The sequence below is a fragment of the Dendrobates tinctorius genome, unplaced genomic scaffold (assembly GCF_039654945.1).
Source record: "Dendrobates tinctorius isolate UK_male_01 unplaced genomic scaffold, ASM3965494v1 ptg000015l, whole genome shotgun sequence".
Classification (NCBI taxonomy): domain Eukaryota; kingdom Metazoa; phylum Chordata; class Amphibia; order Anura; family Dendrobatidae; genus Dendrobates; species Dendrobates tinctorius.
Window position 1 is genome coordinate 35,575,439 of NW_027361683.1, and position 20,275 is coordinate 35,595,713.

Consider the following 20,275-nt stretch of genomic DNA (forward strand, 5'->3'; position numbering starts at 1 on the left):
ACACATTCTTGTACACACACTCACTCACACACACACACACACACACACACACACACACACACTTACATACTCACACACACTCACACACTAACTCACACTCACACACTCATTCAGTTTTATAGACATCTTAGATTCAACAGTAAAAGAAACAAAATATATTTTATTGACTCAAAAGCAAAATTTATTTTTTATCAGCTTTTAGCTGAAAGTTTTTCTTTAATATTTTTTTAAGAAAACTTTTATTTGTAACAAAACACCTTAAAGATTTGTGTAATATGTAGCGGAAATACTATTGGAGGGGCTCTCAGTTTGGACCACTTCAACAGCGGGGTTAGTGTGGGAGGATGGAGTTTGTGAGGGGTCAGAGACCAAAGGACAAGGTATAGGAATGGAGAAAGAAAGTGAAGGGGTGGATAAAGCTGATGAAGGGGTGGAGAAAACAATAGACTGGAGGGAAACAACTGCGTGTTGATTAAGGACGGTTGAATTTGGGATGTGGAAGGAGACTGGATGTATTGGGCAGGAAGTGTAGTTTGGGAAGGGAGTGTAGGTTGGGAAGGGAGTGGAGGCACGGATGCAGTTGGGAACTGGTACGGGGAAGGAGACTGGAAAGGGGCAGGAGGTTGGTACTGGGTAAAATGGTATGGTACAGGAGGGGTAGGAAGGACCGGGCCTGGAGCAACTACTGGGCCGGTTGTAGGGGCTACTGATGTCACCTGTGCTAAGGCCACCTGGCAGGCTTGCATTACATGCAGCTGCTGTTCAGAAGTTAGGTTGCCAAGGCGCTTAATTACAGCTTTGAAAAAAGAATGATGCGGCGCTTTATTTGCATCTAGATGCATCCTTTCAACACGCGTGCTTAAATCAAGCACCTCTCTACTAACAAGATTGAACCCAGCAGACATTTGCTGGGTCATGACTTTCATAGCGTTTTGAAAGGATGCATGTAGATGCAAAAACTCCCCAGCTAACTGCCTTTTCTGACCCCGGTGACGCAGCCGCCCAGAACTCAAAGGTGTTCTATAGAGGGCAGCTGTGTCAGAGGGGTGAGGTAAAGGTAAGCCTACCTCATCAACAGCAGCTTCATGTAATGAAGCCTGCACAGATGCTCCAGCAGAGGTTGATGGGGCTGAGGGATCACACACAAGGGAAGACAGGGAGGGTGCAGAGGGGTTGGGTATGTCGTGGTCCCCGGTGACGGCCTCCTGGGGGATCGCTCCAGAAGGGTGCAATGCAGGCTCCGGCGTGCTGCTGAAAAATGTAGAAAAAAAATAGATATTAATATCATGATATTGATTAGCCCTGGCTGCCAAAAAAAAAAAAATACACATTTTAACATTTTTATTTTGTAACTTCTGGTAGGAATTTTTACCTTCTTGTCACCATAGTTGATCGGAGTAATGACAGGGCCTGGGCATATTTATACCGGCTCCTGCGTCCTCCTGATCCGCTGGGAGCCTGCATTTCTTTATTGAACTCCTTCTTGAAGGGGTCCCGCATTGACTGCCACCGCAACTGAACTCTTTCCCCTGAAAAGTGAAAACACAAAATGGTTAGGATCAAGCCCAATACATCCAGAAACATTACTGAAATGTGAATACTTACGCTGTTCTTTCTGTGCCCGAGAATGGAGTTCCTCCCAGTTAGATACCACAGCCTGGCACACTTCCTCCCAGAGTCATCTAGCAACACAAGCATCCGCATGGAAGCGGTCCGCCATATTCCATAGCGGCTCACGATCTCTCACCATATCAATTAGGAGGTCCACATCAATAGCTACATCCTCACTATCGGAATCGTGAGCACGCTCTGAAGCCTGTTTAAAAGACAAAAAAAGTAAACATAACAATCACAGCATTAATTACAAACCACAAAAGTCCAAAAAAAAATTACTTACTCTATGGCGACCGCCCCGACGTGGTTGCCGACGACTCTGGGAGGCACTTTGAGGAACTCTCCGACGAGCAACAGATTCAGAAGCCTTTAATGAAAAAACAACAAGAAAAGTAAAATTAAATGCTGTTATGTTGACCTGTTTTTTTGAGTCCAGTGAACATCTTGCAATGCATGCAAAGATACTTACACTCGGGGAGCCCACTCCAGGCATTTCTCCGCTACGTCCGTCTCCTTCTGAGAGACCCTCTGGTTCAGCTTCCTATTAAACAATAATGCATATATAAGGTTATGTGTACCAAGAATGGCCTTGCCAAAAAAAAAAAAGTGTACCTCATTTCGCTGGCGATGTGAGGGAGGGCTCCCAGAAGAAGACATGTCTGGCTGAAAATCTGTAAGTGCAAATAATTGTTACCTACAACACAAACCATATTTAAAGCTTTCAGGCCTATATACTTACATTATGGGTTGAAATAGCGTCACGCAGGGTTTTGGCAGTGGTGGCCTGGGAAACTTCCTGCATGAAACAAGCACGATGTAGTTAATATTTGTGATGTGTGCAACAATGATTTTTACAATCCAACAAAAGAACAAAAATAGTAAAAAAATAAGATATTTTGAATTCCACTCTCACCACCCTATAAAATGCAGCTTGGACAACAAACCATCGCAAACAATTCTAACAACTTAATCTGTATATATTCGTGTATAAGCCGCCCCATGTATAAGCCGACCCCCCTAATTTAAAAAAAGGTAACACTTATTGTATAAGCCCAGGGTGGAATCTATAGACTATTGCCCATATGCTGCTCCATAGAATATGCCCCCATATGATGGTCAAAAAAAAAAAAAAACCTCTTGTGGGTCCATCTCCACTGTCTGCCACTTCTTGTGTCAGTGACTGTTCAGCCAGCAGAGGGACGGTATGCACTTATCACGTCAACGCACCCCCTGCTGCCTAAACGCCACAGAGGATGCGGCAGAGACCGCAGTGAGCAGCAATGTAAGAACAACATATGTGTGTGTGTGTGTGGCAGGCAGCAGCAGGTACAGCATGGAACTCCAGCGTGGTGGCCAACAGTGACGGCAGTGGTGGGGGTTCTGCAGCGGAGGGGTCCAGTGGCGGTTGTGGGGGTCATGGTGGTGACAAGTCAGCAGGAAAGGCCGCAAGCCACAGTCTTTCCTGCCGGCTGTGACGGGGATGGGTGCGCAGGCATCGGCAGATCTAGCGGGGGAGGGTAAACAACAGCTGCATGTCCAACAGTAGCAGCGGCGGGGGGGGGGAGCCGTGGCAGTGGTGGGGTACCAGCAAGGACCTGCTGGTGGTACTGTGGAAGGGCATGGTACCAGCAGTGGGTGCCATATTGAAATAGCCATCACTTGGGTATTTCAATTTGGCGGTCAACGTGTTTTCAATAGGCGCAGTGGATTGTGTGAATCAAGGACATGCAGACAGACAAAATGCATAGGTTCTATGCTTGCACGTTAATTTTGAAACTCACACTCAAACTCCTGATCGATGGATGTCCAATAGTGGATGGCAGTCAAATCCAGTTGGTTGGGGGGTGGTGGATGTCTGGCTGGCAAATCCAGTAGGTTAGTAGATATGTGGCAGATCCTGTGGCTGTGTGGATCCAGTCAGCTCTTCCTCTGCATTCAGTGTGATGAATGCCCTCTACCTTTCCAATAGAGTGGGTGGAGATTGGCAGGTGTTTTTCTCAAAATTTGATACTTTTTGGAGCATGCTCAGTGCAAAAACCGGATCCGGTGCCGGAATCAGGCAAAAACCGGATTTCGCCGGATCCGGTGCCCATAGGCTACCATTATACAAAAAAACGGATTTCGCCGGATCCGGCGTCATCTGGTTTTTTACCGCAGACAAAAAAGTTACATGCAACGTTTTTTCCAGACGCCGGACAGGCTGTTTTTGCTGGATCCGGCAAAAACCGGATACACCGCATAGGCATCCGGCGCGATGTGGCAATAATGAAACTCTATGGGAAAAAAACGGACCCGGTGGCAACAGGCGCTGGATCCGGTTTTTACACTTTTTGCCGCATCGCGCCTGATGCACAAAAACTGATGTCTTAAAGTAGCCTAACATTGAATCTATCAGTAGGATCAACCCTCCTAAGCAGGGGTGAACATAGCCTATCTGCTGCCTGAGGCGAACAGCAAAATGACGCCCCCCCCCCCCCCCCCCGCACACAAAGTAAATTTTCATATCTATCCTGTAAAACTGAGTACAATAGTGGACATTTTGATTTAGACAAATAGAAAAAAAAAGGTGTCCAAACACAAGGATGTCAGCGCCATCACATGCACGTACAAGAACAACACAGAAGTATCCAGAACAAGGGTCATTAATGGCAATGGTAGGCCTGGCACAGGGCCGGACTGGGACAAAAATGCAGCCCTGCCACACAAACCCCACCAGCCCACAAACTATAGCACTCCTCACCCCGATCAGTTAATTTTTGCTATACTTTGTCGTCCCCTCATCACTCTCTTTAAGGAGTTATTTAAATAGCCACATGTGAATGGCACCACAGTGCATATGATCGACCACAGCTCCATTTACATGATGCTCTTCAAAGTTACGTTTCCTAGGATCATGGGGGTCCCAGCGGTCAGATCCACAACAAACAGAAAGTCATCCCCTATCCCCACATAATGTCCATACAGTATTATGGGCTCCATACAGTATTATGGACCCCATATATTACTGCATACAGTATATTTCTGCCCCAAATATTACTTCATACAGTATAATGGGCCCTATATATTACTTCATACAGTATAATGGGCCCATATATTACTTCATACAGCATAATAGGCAACATATATTACTTAATAGAGTATAATGGGCCCAATATATGACTTCATACAGTATAATGGGCCCAATATATTACTTCATACAGTATAATGGGCCCAATATATGACTTCATACAGTATAATGGGCCCAATATATTAGTTCATACAGTATAATAGACCCCATATATGACTTCATACAGTATAATGGGCCCAATATATTACTTCATACAGTATAATGGGCCCCATATATGACTTCATACAGTATAATGGGCCCCATATATTACTTCATACAGTATAATGGGCCCCATATATGACTTCATACAGTATAATGGGCCCCATATATTACTTCATACAGTATAATGGGCCCCATAAATTACTTCATACAGTATAATGGGCCCCATATATTACTTCATACAGTATAATGGGCCCATATATTACTTCATACAGCATAATAGGCAACATATATTACTTAATAGAGTATAATAGGCCCAATATATGACTTCATACAGTATAATGGGCCCAATATATTACTTCATACAGTATAATGGGTCCCATATATGACTTCATACAGTATAATGGGCCCCATATATTACTTCATACAGTATAATAGACTCCATATATGACTTCATACAGTATAATGGGCCCCATATATTACTTCATACAGTATAATGGGCCCATATATTACTTCATACAGCATAATAGGCAACATATATTACTTAATAGAGTATAATAGGCCCAATATATGACTTCATACAGTATAATGGGCCCAATATTTTACTTCATACAGTATAATGGGCCCCATAAATTACTTCATACAGTATAATGGGCCCCATATATTACTTTGTTTTCAATGTTTTATTTATTAAAACAGTATTTGTAACATGACAGCAACGCAACAGATCCAACAATGTAGGTATGTTACATCACAAATAAAAACAATTCAAAGGACTCTTTTGGCCACAAGAACGGTAATGAGAACTAGAGGTTGTCCATGTCTACAGGGATGTAAACACCCACTTCGTCGTTGAAATATCATTACCATGAAAAAAGGACGATTAATTCTTACTTGTTATTAACAAAATAGACATACATTTGGGACATGACTTGGGCCCAATGTTAAATAATAAACCTTCAAGTGAAACAATTAGCTTAGTAAGAACCCAGTCAGGGATGGGCCCCATATTTTACTGCATACAGCATAATGGGCCCCATATATGACTTCATACAGCATAATCGGCCCCATATATGACTTCATACATTATAAAGGGCCGCATATATTACTTAATACAGAATAATAGGCACCATATATGACTTCATACAGTATAATGGGCCCCATATATTACTTCATACAGTATAATGGGCCCCAAATATTTCTTCATACAGTATAATGGGCCCCATATTACTTCATACAGCATAATGGACACCATATATTGCTTCATACAGTATAATGGGCACCATATATTACTTCATACAGTATGATGGGCACCATATATTACTTCATACAGTAAAATGGGCCCCATATATTACTTCACACAGCATAATGGGCACCATATATTACTTCGTACAGTATAATGGGCACCATATATTACTTCATACAGTATAATGGGCACCATATATTACTTCATACAGCATAATGGGCACCATATATTACTTCATACAGTATAATGTACACCAAATATTACTTCATACAGCATATTGGGCACCATATATTACTTCATACAGCATAATGGGCACCATATATTACTTCATACAGTATAATGGGCCCCATATATTACTGTATACAGTATAATGGGCCCCAAATATTATTTCATACAGTATAATGGGCCCCATATATTACTTCTTACAGTATAATGGGCCCCATATATTACTTCATACAGTATAATGCGCACCATATATTACTTCATACAGTATAATGGGCCCCATATATTACTTCTTACAGTATAATGGGCCCCAAATATTATTTCATACAGTATAATGGGCCCCATATATTACTTCTTACAGTATAATGGGCCCCATATATTACTGTATACAGTATAATGGGCCCCAAATATTATTTCATACAGTATAATGGGCCCCATATATTACTTCTTACAGTATAATGGGCCCCATATATTACTTCATACAGTATAATGGACACCATATATTACTTCATACAGTATAATGGGCCCCATATATTACTTCTTACAGTATAATGGGCCCCAAATATTATTTCATACAGTATAATGGGCCCCATATATTACTTCTTACAGTATAATGGGCCCCATATATTACTGTATACAGTATAATGGGCCCCAAATATTATTTCATACAGTATAATGGGCCCCATATATTACTTCTTACAGTATAATGGGCCCCATATATTACTTCATACAGTATAATGGGCACCATATATTACTTCATACAGTATAATGGGCCCCATATATTACTTCTTACAGTATAATGGGCCCCAAATATTATTTCATACAGTATAATGGGCCCCATATATTACTTCTTACAGTATAATGGGCCCCATATATTACTTCATACAGTATAATGGGCACCATATATTACTTCATACAGTATAATGGGCCCCATATATTACTTCATACAGTATTATGAGCACCATATATTACTGCATACAGTATAATGGGCACCATATATTACTTCATATAGTATAATGGGCCCCATATATTACTTCATACAGTATAATGGGCCCCATGTACTGTATTACTTCATACAGTATTATGAGCACCATATATTACTGCATACAGTATAATGGGCCCCATATATTACTTCATACAGTATAATGGGCCCCATGTACTGTATTACTTCATACAGTATTATGAGCACCATATATTACTGCATACAGTATAATGGGCACCATATATTACTTCATACAGTATAATGGGCCACAAATATTATTTCATACAGCATAATGGGCTCTATATATTACTTCATACAGTATAATGGGCACCATATATTACTTCATACAGTATAATGGGCACCATATATTACTTCATACAGCATAATGGGCACCAGATATTACTTCATACAGTGTAATGGGCCCCATATAATTCTTCTACCCAAATCCCGCTGTTCTGGTCTCCTCAGTGTATTCTGATCCTCCGCAGTGCTTGGCACAGGGACATCATTAACTTTACCTATATAATTGTCCACTTGGACTGATAGTAATAGTGATTTGTTTGTACCCTGTTGTCTGGCGCTGGCCCACTTTATGGGGGTGCTCAGGGCATATGGTTATGCACCAGTAAAAAGTATGAGAGGCTCAATGTGACCAGTGCCACCTAGTTTCCTACCCCTCTTATTCGACTGGTACTGTGGGCACACTGACTGGTACTGAGGAAAAGAAAGAAAGAACAGAGAGAAAAAGAAAACCGAGAGAGAAAGAAAGAACAGAGAGAGAAAGAAAGAGGGGAAGAAAGAGATAACAGGGAAAGAAAGAAAGAAATGTTAGGGTCGGCGAAACGCACCAGATATAAATAATAGGTGCGTTCGCCGCCCGGGGTCCACCGTGCGGTAGATGATAAGACCGCTGCTGGACAATGGCAGATACACCAGAAGGTGAAGTACTGCGCTCGGGTTAAGGTCACCCGAACGCTAAGAGCGGCTCTGTTCAGACACAGGGTCGCTTTACAGAAAGCAATACAAAGGCGCTGGCCCTGTTAGCCTCACAGGATAACCAGCGGGTGGCAACCGCAACCGCCACAGAACGCTGCTACCGCAGCGCTGCTAGAACTACAGCCGCTAGACGACGGTGTCGGAAGGCCGGTCACCGTCGGACGCTAGTGTGCAGTGTAGGAGCACAGTGGCGCTTGGTTCGTCAGTAATGGGAGCTGACTATCACCAACACTCTGTCACCATTCGTATTATCAGAGGGAAGGGGTTTCTTAATAAGTCAGTCACCAGAACATGCATCCATCACCATTCACACTCAGCATAATATGCTACACTAGCGCATGGCCGAGCCGCCATGCGGGCTTGTTATAGCCATGCGCTTCTGGGACCTTCCAGTACCCTGGAAGGAACCAATCAGATCCGACGCAGGACCTGAGCACGTGACCTCTGCTCTCCAGTTAGAGGTCAAGCTGCGGGCATGCCCAGTAGCACGGCACGAGGACTTAGCCTCTGGAGCGGTTCCCTGCTGAGCAGGTTGCGCTACAATTGCTGCACCAGAGGTGGCAGCAACATCCAGGCTCACAGAACAAGTCTGAGCAGCACGCCTGGCTTGCCGTGATTGCTAAGCAGGGCCCTGAGCGATCAGAGTGGAATGGGAGACCGCTGAATGTACGGCTCTGGATTCCTGCTGTGCAGAGACAGAAATCCGACGCATAACAAGAAGGAAAGAAAGATTCTATAAAAATACCATAGCAGCCTGGCTCCCACTGTACTGCCTCCCGATGCAGGACATATCATGATCCGCTCACATGGCCGGCATCCCCAAGTCCAAGTCGATCCTGCTGTCCGTGCTGTTGAGGGAGGACATGGTGATGGATCTGAAGCATTCCCTGAAGTGCCTCCATGGTTCTGTCACAATCTCCTCCCAAAATTACCTCATTTCCATTCAGCACGTCACTTCCAGTGGAATGTCACGTGCGAATTTTAAAGTGCTCTACTGTGTACTCCTGTGTCCGTGGGAAAAGGCAGTGGGGCAGAATCTCTCTCAAATTCGGGGCTGTCCCGCTGGGAGGTATGAATGCTTCCCACCATACACCTTGTACACGCATGGCTCCTCATACACACACGGTTCTACTTTTTATGCCTCGTACACACACGGCTCCGTTCTGTACACACACGGCTCCACTCTGTAAACCTGGTACACATGCGGCTCTGCTCCGTACACATGTGGCCACGCTCTGTAAACCTTGTACACAAATGGCTCCACTGCGTAAACCTTGTACACATGCGGCTTTGCTCCATACACCTCGTACACACGCGGCTCCGCTCCATACACCTCGTACACGTGTGGCGCTGCTCTAGTCTGTACACCTCGCAGACGCGCTGCTCTGCTCCGTACACCTCGCACATGCGCTGTTCCGCTCCATACACACGGCTCCGCTACACGTACACACACAGCTCTGCTCCATACACACACACGGCTCCACTCCATACACATCTCTGCTCCGCTCCGTACACCTCGCACACAAACTGCTCAGCTCCGAGCACCTCGCACACACACGGCTCCGCTCCGTACACCCCACACACTCGCTGCTCTGCTCCGTACACCTCGTACACACACACGCATCCGCTCCGTGTACACACACAGCTCCACTCCGTACACATCTCTGCTCCGTACACCTCGTACACACACACGGCTCCACTCCGTACACATCTCTGCTCCGTACACCTTGTACACACACGCGGCTCTGCTCCTTACACCTCATACACGCAGCTCCGTACACCTCGCACACACACGGCTCCACTCTGTACACCCCACACACTCGCGGCTCTGCTCATTACGCCTTGTACACACACGGCTCCGCTCCGTACACCTCGCACATACACGGCTCCGCTCCGTACACCTCACACACTCGCGACTCTGCTCCGTACACCTTACACACACACGGCTCCACTCCGTACACATCTCTGCTCCATACACCTCGTACACACACACAGCTCCACTCCGTACACATCTCTGCTCCGTACACCTCGTACATGTGCAGCTCTGCTCTGTACACCTCACACACTCGCGCAGGGGCGTAACTAGAACTGAATGGGCCCCATAGCAAACTTTTAAATGGGGCCCCTCAAAGACACACCCCTTCAAAGACACACCCCCTCAAAGACACACACCTTCAAGACGCACCCCCTTCAAGACGCACCCCCTTACCGATAATGCATACTAGAGTCACATTAAGTAACAGAATTAGAAATAATGTAACACAATTATTCCTAATCCTGTAACTCAGTCAATACAATCAAATTAGTTAAGCATTGATAATTTTATATTTTAAGTTGCTCACTTATGTAAATACAAATGCATGTTACTATGCCCGTGTGCCTTGCAGCGCCCATGTTACAGTGCCCATATACCAAAGTGCCCCTGTGTTACTGTACCCATACACACTCAGCAGCTGGCCGGGCATGCGGTACCGCAGAGACAATGAGCCGCGTCTGGTACCATGGTGAGCAGCGGTCTCATCTGTTCCCCGGCGCGGTCCTCGTCCATGGCTCCTGGGATGATGAGCAGTGGCCGGGAGCTGTACACGTGTCCCGCTGGGTGCTCCCGGTGCTCACAACATGAGGTGTCCTCACACAATCCCCGGTTCGTGGTCGGTCTTTATCGGAAAGTGGTGCCGTTGTGTTGGTCCTCCCTCTTCCGCCCCCCGTCCCGCCCTTACTCTGTCTCCTGTCTGCTCCATTGGCCGGGCCTGCTCTCCCCGGTGTCTGCCTCCCTTCCCCCTCTGCGCTTTGTGCTTTCTCCCTGGAGGTTGCCTGCGCTGATAGCTGATGGTGGGGAGCCATTATTCTCCTGGCCGAGGTGACTGTACCATCCCACCCTGTGTGAGCCGTCAGTGGAAATCAGCTGTCCTGTAGCAGCTCATACACCGCTGCATGCCCTCTGCCGCCACATTTGTCGCCAGTGGCATCCGTGAGCAGGGCTGCCACTAGGAATTTCAGGGCCCCATACTGGCAAAATTTTCGGGGCCCCTTGAAACTCTGCCCAGGCTCCACCCCAGCTCTGTCTCCACCCCTCGAACCTTTCAAAGTCCCACCGCCCTCTCTTGGAACAACTCCACTTCTGCACCATGTCCTCACAAATCACACATTAACAGTTCCCATCACCACATACATAGCAGGCAGCTTTTGTTTTGGCCAAAAGATTTTTTAATCTGCCACCACGTCAAAGTAGACTCTTTTGGTCAGGCCCTACTCTACTGTAACTTTCTAAACATTTGCTAAAATATCCAATACAATTTCGGTATATTTTTATTTATTTTTCCATTTTTTAAATTACCAATAATGCCACATACAAGGGACAAATACCACCGCACCATGACCAGACACCATATTACCACCACATGGCGACCGGGGCCCCCTCTGCTCATCAGGCCCCATCCAGTAAGGGCAGTAATGCCCTGATAGCGGCCCTGCTTAGGTCAGTGGGTTTGTGAAAAAGGATACTTATATTATAAAGTCTTCGGGAATATTAGAAATAATTAAAGGTATATAAAAGAATTGTCCAGCTGAAAAAAAGAGCATGGCCGGGGTCACACAAGTGATGATTCTCTCATGTGAGAGAATCGGCTCAATTATGCTACTGACACTCGGCCAAACTCTCATCTGAGTGTCATCTGATTCTCTTGCATGAGATAATCGGAGCACATTGAGAAGACAGGGAACTTACCATAATTTCTCCATCTTCTCCATTGTCTGAGGTCAAGGATTCGGACTGCACTCAGCTGACAGCTGAGTGCAGCCTGATGTTTCACACGCATCCATAGATTTCAATGGGTCCGTGTGATCCGAATTCCAGAGCCACTCGTGGGGTGCTGCAGATTATTTTTCCACAGACGAATTTGGTCTGTAGAAAAAGATCACAGATCTGCGATGCCCCAAAGTATAACATTGTGCCGAGTGTTATCCAATAAAACATCACATAGCGCTCAGCCATGTTATACGTTCTTGTGAGCGAGGACTAAGAGCCTTCATTCCCCCTGCAGATCTTCTCTCATTAGCCTCTCATGCTGGAGTCCGGCCTCAGTTACTTTTCTGTAATACAGTACTGTGGAATTTTTGCATACTTTTAGGGTATGTGCACGTTGCAGATTGTGCTGCGGTTTTTGCCGCTCGGATTTGGCTGAATCCACAGGTAAAAATGACCTGCGTTTTACCTGTGGATTTTCTGCAGATTTTCCCTGCGTTTTTACACCTGTGGATTCCTATAATGGAATAGGTGTAAAAATGCTGCGGAATCCACACAAAGAAGTGACATGGTGCAGATTTAAATCTGCAGAAAATCCGCATGGAAAAATCCACAGCACATGCACTGCGGTTTTGGTTTTACATAGACTTTAATGGTGCTGTACAACGCAGCAGAATCTGCTTCGGATCCACAGGGCCAAATCCTCTGCAACGTGTGCACATACCCTAACATATACTGTGTTTGATATATATTAGTGTGTGGTTGTGTTACATGACATCTCTGGAAGGTGAGCCTGGTCCTCAGCTATACCTCCTGATGAGCAGCGACCTGGACCCCTGCCCCCCCAGAGAATAGAGAAGGATAAGGCTTCTGTGCCCCCTCTGCCCTCTGACAAGATACAACGCCTCCATTCTGAAGACTGAAGTTTTTTACTCAAGTTTAGAGAGTAAATGCAGGGAATCCTGGGAGGGGGCGGCTGTGTCCTGTCAGGGGGAAAGCTGGGCTCAGCGGTCTTATGCTTCCTTGCAGGAGGTGAGGGAGCACTCAGCTCTGATCTTTTCATGATACAGACAGAGGTCAGACTCCTCGGTTAGCGGCTGCTGTGCGGATAGTAAGGGTACCGTTACACCTAGCGATGCACCAGCGATCCCGACTAGCGATATGACGCGGTCAGGATCGCTGGTGCATTGCTAGGTGGTCGCTAGTGAGCTGCTACACAGGCAGATCTCACCAGCGACATCGCTGGGGATGGGGATCGCTACTTACCTGTCAGACGCGGCGATCCTGCGTCCTCCCGCCCGGCTCCATGTGTCGCTCGTCGTCACAGCAGGAAGCGCCGCAGGAAGTGACTGACGAGGAATGGTCCAGCAGCTTCTCGCGCGGTCAGCGATAGCCAGCGGGGGAGCCGGTCGGAGGTAAGTATCACATGCAGAGATATCGCTAGCAATATCGCTGCAACGTCACAAAATCGGAGACTTTACAGCGATATTGAGTGTGTAACGGGGGCTTAAGACTGACACTGTCACTGAGCACACAGCTGACTCACTGAGGATCCATCTGCTGCAAGGACTGGACTACAGCCTGACAGACACCGTCCATACACTGAAACAACACAGGCTCAGAGCTTGAGACACTCACCAGGGGGGCTGCGCTTCTCCTCAGTGACTCTCACTGTGACTGACTGTGTGGCGGAAGAATACTGTACAACCTGCACTAAGCCCGCGCTCAGCCAGGATTGGATGCTGGAAAGTCCCGCTCTCCTGTTGCTCAGCACTGGTTGCCTCTCCCAGCTGTCTGTCACAGTGTCTCCTGCTTCCTCCTCACACACAGCGCTCTGGTTTATGAAAATTCTGAGTGCGGGCCCCTCCAGATGGGCCGGGCCCCAAAGCAACTGCTTCGGCTGCTACCCCGGTAGTTACGCCAGTGCACTCGCGGCTCTGCTACATCCACCCTGTAAACCCCCCTGACCCCACAAATAAACTTCCCTCATCCAGGATGATGACAGCCAAGCACAGACAGCAGAGTCCTGCATAAAACAAGGGCTGATGCGCACGGGACCTGTGATGAGGTCATAGGAGGGGAGGAGTCAGGGGTCACATGATATCCGGAGTGAAGACACTACAGATGAGGAGCGACTACAGGACCTGTGAAGAGGTCACTGGAGGGGAGGAGTCAGGGGTCACATGATCAGGGGGCCCTGACTCCTTCCCTTCTGTGATCTCATCAATTACAGCCTCTTGCAGGACTGCAGCACCAGCGTGCAGAGGCTAAATTGTAGGTGCTGTGGGTAGAGGGGCGCATAATGCCGCCCCCTGCTGCCTGCCGCTTCAGCACCTGGCTCAACTTGCCTCATTATAGCTGCGGCCCTGCTCCTAAGCCGTCTATATGGGCATGTAGGTCATAGGAAGATGAATAAAAAAAACTCGATATCAGTGATTGATGTCTTACTTATTCCAGAGGAATCCACATTTTACTTAATATTTAAATTCGTTGTTAAAACCTATGGGCCGGACAACGATCTGGAGAATCTGTCTCCAGAGCTTATTTTAAATAAAAGAGGGCGCTACCAATGTGAGACATGATTATTATCAATAGCTGATCCAAAATCAATGATGTGCTGCATAAGCAATAAATATTCCGTCCGTTACACAAAAAAAACAAATCAGGAGTGAACAGAAAAGCACAACTTCAAGAGAATTAATAAAATGGCATTTTATTTATATATAAAATCAATAAATAAAAAATATGCAAAATGAACAAAAAAGTAACCTCAGATGTAAGAGACACACAAAGGCCACAGGCCCTTGTAAATACATCCAACGTAAAACTGGAGTATAAACCCAAACTTAATCACAAGGAACAGTCTATTTAGAACGAATGAGGGATATTATAAGTCCAAAGCAATTAGATGAACTAGAAAATCAGGTGCACCTACATCACATACTATTGCTACTAATATTATGCGCTGTAAGACAAGCGCTGCAAAAATAATTTAGACTGATAAGAACCTCATGCATGGCTTATTAATATCATCAACTCCTAATACACTCTACATGCTGGTGTTGCGTGACGCGCCCCCTGAAGAAGTGTGGACGAAACGTGCATCGAGGTGGAGGGACACGGTACAGGCCCCACTCATATTGTGAGTATAACCGCAAGGTTTTTTCAGTCTCATTATTTATGCAGTGCTTGTTTTTTCAGCGCAAAAATTTTAGCAACACCAGCATGTAGAGTGTATTATGAGTTGAGGATATTAATAAGCCATGTATGAGGTTCTTAGTCTAAATTATTTTTGCAGCGCTTGTCTTACAGCGCATAATATTAGTAGCACTAGCATGTATATTGCATTGAGCTATGGATTTAACCAGGCTATATTTTTATATGTGATATACAGTTGTGGCCAAAAGTATTGACACCCCTGGAATTCTGTCAGATAATACTCAGTTTCTTCCTGAAAATGATTGCAAACACAAATTCTTTGGTATTATTATCTTCATTTAATTTGTCTTAAATGAAAAAACACAAAAGAGAATGAAGCAAAAAGCCAAACATTGATCATTTCACACAAAACTCCAAAAATGGGCCAGACAAAAGTATTGGCACCCTCAGCCTAATACTTGGTTGCACAACCTTTAGCCAAAATAACTGCGAACAACCACTTCCGGTAACCATCAATGAGTTTCTTACAATGATCTGCTGGAATTTTAGACCATTCTTCTTTGGCAAACTGCTCCAGGTCCCTGATATTTGAAGGGTGCCTTCTCCAAACTGCCATTTTTAGATCTCTCCACAGGTGTTCTATGGGATTCAGGTCTGGACTCATTGCTGGCCACTTTAGAAGTCTCCAGTGCTTTCTCTCAAACCATTTTCTAGTGCTTTTTGAAGTGTGTTTTGGGTCATTGTCCTGCTGGAAGACCCATGACCTCTGAGGGAGACCCAGCTTTCTCACACTGGGCCCTACATTATGCTGCAAAATTTGTTGGTAGTCTTCAGACTTCATAATGCCATGCACACAGGCAAGCAGTCCAGTGCCAGTGGCAGTAAAGCAACCCCAAAACATCAGGGAACCTCCGCCATGTTTGACTGTAGGGACCGTGTTCTTTTCTTTGAATGCCTCTTTTTTTCTCCTGTAAACTATGTTGATGCCTTTGCCCAAAAAGCTCTACTTTTGTCTCATCTGACCAGAGAACATTCTTCCAAAACGTTTTAGGCTTTTTCAGGTAAGTTTTGGCAAACTCCAGCCTCGCTTTTTTATGTCTCAGGGTAAGAAGTGGGGTCTTCCTGGGTTTCCTACCATACAGTCCCGTTTCATTCAGACGCCGACGTATAGTACGGGTTGACACTGTTGTACCCTTGGACTGCAGGGCAGCTTGAACTTGTTTGGATGTTAGTTGAGGTTCTTTATCGAACATCCGCACAATCTTGCGTTGAAATCTCTTGTCAACTTTTCTTTTTCGTCCACATCTAGGGAGGTTAGCCATAGTGCCATGGGCTTTAAACTTCTTGATGACACTGTGCACAGTAGACACAGGAACATTCAGGTCTTTGCAGATGGACTTGTAGCCTTGAGATTGCTCATGCTTCCTCACAATTTGGTTTCTCAAGTCCTCAGACAGTTCTTTGGTCTTCTTTCTTTTCTCCATGCTCAATGTGGTACACACAAGGACACAGGACAGAGGTTGAGTCAACTTTAATCCGTGTCAACTGGCTGCAAGTGTGATTTAGTTTTTGCCAACACCTGTTAGATGCCACAGGTAAGTTACAGGTGCTGTTAATTACACAAATTAGAGAAGCATCACATGATTTTTCGAACAGTGCCAATACTTTTGTCCACCCTCTTTTTTATGTTTGGTGTGGAATTATATCCAATTTGGCTTTAGGACAATTCTTTTTGTGTTTTTTCATTTAAGACAAATTAAATGAAGATAATAATACCAAAGAATTTGTGTTTGCAATCATTTTCAGCAAGAAACTGAGTATTATCTGACAAAATTGCAGGGGTGTTAATACTTTTGGCCACAACTGTAGGTGCACCTGATTTTCTAGTTCATCTAATTGCTTTGGACTTATAATATCCCTCATTCATTCTAAGTAGACTGTTCCTTGTGATTAAGTTTGGGTTTATACTCCAATTTCACACTGGATGTGTTTAAATGGGCTTGTGTGTCTCTCACATCTGAGGGTACTTTTTTTGTTCACTTTTCGCATTTTTTTATTTATTGATTTTAATATTGTGAAGCAGTGACCCCTGTTACAGCTAGGGGGCACTGTGTGTTCTCTCCAGGATACACACGGAGGCGTATTGAGGCTATGGGAATGCATTGCGATCTCGGGCATAGCTGGGATTGCAAAAGTGAAGCAGTGACCGATGTCACAGGTAGGGGTTCCTGTGTAGTCTCCCCAGGATGTGCACGGAGATATATGAAGGCCATAAGTGTGCATGGCAGTCATGGACGTAGCTGTGACAGCAATGCAGACTGATAATAAAATTAAGTTTTAGTCTTGGACATGTTCGTGTCCAAGACAGAGGTAGTGAAAACTGTTATGAATGGGTCACCGAGGAGGAAAAAATAAACAACAAGCTAAGTCTCAGAAAACCAGAGAAGTTGGTAACTATGCAGATTGCAGATCCCTGAACTTAACCGCACAACTAGCAGCAGTCGTGGAGTGTTCCTACGATGGTACTAGACGCCTTGTCACAACCGGAGAGCTACATAAGCCTAAAGCAGGAAAAGAGGAAACTAACTGCCCCAGAGCAAACCCCAAAGGAAAGACAGCCCCCCCACATGTATTGATGGTGAAACAAGATGAAATTACAAACAAAGGCAGGAAAATAGGCTGAGCAAACGATGGGGCCCGGCTAACTAAACAGGACAGGAAAGACACTGTCTGCAATCTGCCAAAAAAACCTACAAAAATATTGTCCAACACTTCTGATAACAAAATTAACCCTGAAGTCACTAGACTTCTACACCTATATCAGCACTCTGAAATATTCTGAGACAGAACAAAAAGAGGCCAATCCAATAAGGGACAAAAAGCAGCTTGGCAAATACTGATACATAGGAGTGGAAATTCAGCATAGCCCCAGCAGGGGCAGGCTGACCACACAAGAAACTGAACTGACCAACAAGCGCAATTGTGAACAATAGCAAAAAACAAACTTAACTTGAGAAGACTGGAAGAGAGCTGAAGTCCAGGACCTGAGAAGCAGACTGAATCACCAGCGCTAGGATAGGGCGTCGGCTGTCTTATATCCAGTCTGATACTCCAGAGATCCAATCGTTATCTTCCTCATCAGGTGGCAGATCACTACCACTTAAACCAACCTCACTACCACCTGTTACCACCAGAGGGAGAAAGGGAGGGGAACTCTCAACTGGTGGAGCCGAAAATGAGTTCATAACAGAAAACCTGCTCTGGATGTTGTGTATGAAACAGATTGCAGTATGATAGTGTTGCAGTATGTTTCATTCCGGACCCAGGTGTTTAATGTGGCTGTGCCCAAAAGAAGACTGGCGTGTGTAACGATTGCAAAACAGGTGGATATGGTGCCCGGCTGCGATCCGGGGGATATCCTGGACTGTGTATGGCTGTGTGAGTAAAGAGACTAGGATGCAGCGGTGCAAGACACCCACGGGAACTAGTCAGAGGAGAAGTAGCGTGTGTAGTGCCTGCAACATGTTATGCTGTGTGAATAGAGTCTTGGATACGGCGCCTAGACACCCACGGGAACAAGTCAGAGGAAGACTGGCGTGTTTAGTGTCTGTAAAATGAAGGATGCCATATAATATATATTCTGCAAATGGTGAAATGGATACTAGTTATATGCACTGAAGTTATATGCACTTGTGTGGATTCCACATTTAATGCTGTGAGGAAACACAGTAAAGAGACTTTTGTGTTTGAATTTTGTGGGTCACTGCCTCTTTACTGCTACCACTGCCTTACATATATAAATAAAATGTCATTTTATTCATTCTCTTGAAGTTGTGCTTTTCTGTTCACTCCTGATTTGGTTTTTTAGTCTAACGGACGGAATATTTATTCAATGTGAGACATGTAGTTCACGAGAGCAGACAGTCATTACATGTCTCACACTGGCAATGGTCCACTGTTCTCAATGTCCCATGGCCACATTGGAGCAGCAGCACTGGCGAGACAAGACCAGGGGCTATAACCCTGGTGTAGGAGACCCCCAAGTCCATAAGCACCCGATAAGTCTCTGATAGCCAAGTATATGCATATGTTCTGTACTCCTCAGTGTCTACCCTGTGATAACAAGACATTGATTAGTTACTAATAAATATCTACAATCATATACAGCCTATAATATCTGTAATATCTGTCACTATCTCTCTACTTACAGTCTGATGTTCTTTGCGCTGCGCTTTTCCTCCTTTTTTTTCTTCCATTTTATCATCACTGACCGCTTCTTCCTCCTCTTCTTCGCTACTGGACACATAACATAGACTATATGCAGTAACTCTCTCATAAATGGCTATTCTTCTAATTGCTCTTTTATAGGGCGATTTAGAGTGGGTTCATGCCATACAATTATGTGGTTTTTTTTTCAAAACTAATATGTAAGCTTTTTCTGACAAATTCAGAACGTTACAGGACAGCGCACAGTACTGCACAGCTCCAGCAGGTGGCGCTTTTAAGCCTATGAACATTGTGTGTTGTGTAGTAAATAGTGATACACAGGGGCGTAACTACCGGGGTAGCAGCCGAAATGGTTGCTTTGGGGCCCGGCCCATATAGGGTCCCGGGTCCCCGGCTCCAATCGGTGCTACCCGGGTAGTGCAATATAGACTACACAACTTGAACTCCTCCTCCTAGCATCATAGCATCGATGATCATGTGACATGTCTTTTGCAGCACTCCACTCCTGTCAGCGGGTCCGGTGAGTACAGTGACGCAAGTCACACTACTAGCATAATACACACTGGCTGCGTCTAGTCCAATGTCCTCGGCTGTGGCTGTGTCTGTGTGGTGGTGGGTGGGGGACTCTCTCTGCTCTGCCGGCTCTGTGGTGGTGGTGGACGGTGGTGGACTCTCTGGCGAGTTCCCTGTCTGACTCCTGCAGCCCTGCGGCCTGCTCAGTGCGTCCAGTGTCCTCCTCATCGGTCATGCAGCTCTGCCGGCTCCCGACTACCGCTGTCCTGCAGTGCCGGACAGTGCCGGCCCAGCTGTGTGGTGGTG

General features: G+C 45.4%; 1 long non-coding RNA gene across 1 annotated transcript; it reads right to left on the bottom strand.

Moving 5' to 3' along the window:
• Positions 1-1,707: 1,707 nt before the first annotated feature.
• Positions 1,708-2,392, bottom strand: LOC141074814 (uncharacterized). Its single transcript, XR_012227212.1, has 3 exons — positions 2,227-2,392; positions 2,084-2,155; positions 1,708-1,981 (listed from the first exon to the last, which is right to left on the bottom strand). It is a non-coding gene; the product is annotated as an uncharacterized lncRNA (long non-coding RNA).
• Between the last annotated feature and the right edge of the window lie 17,883 nt (positions 2,393-20,275).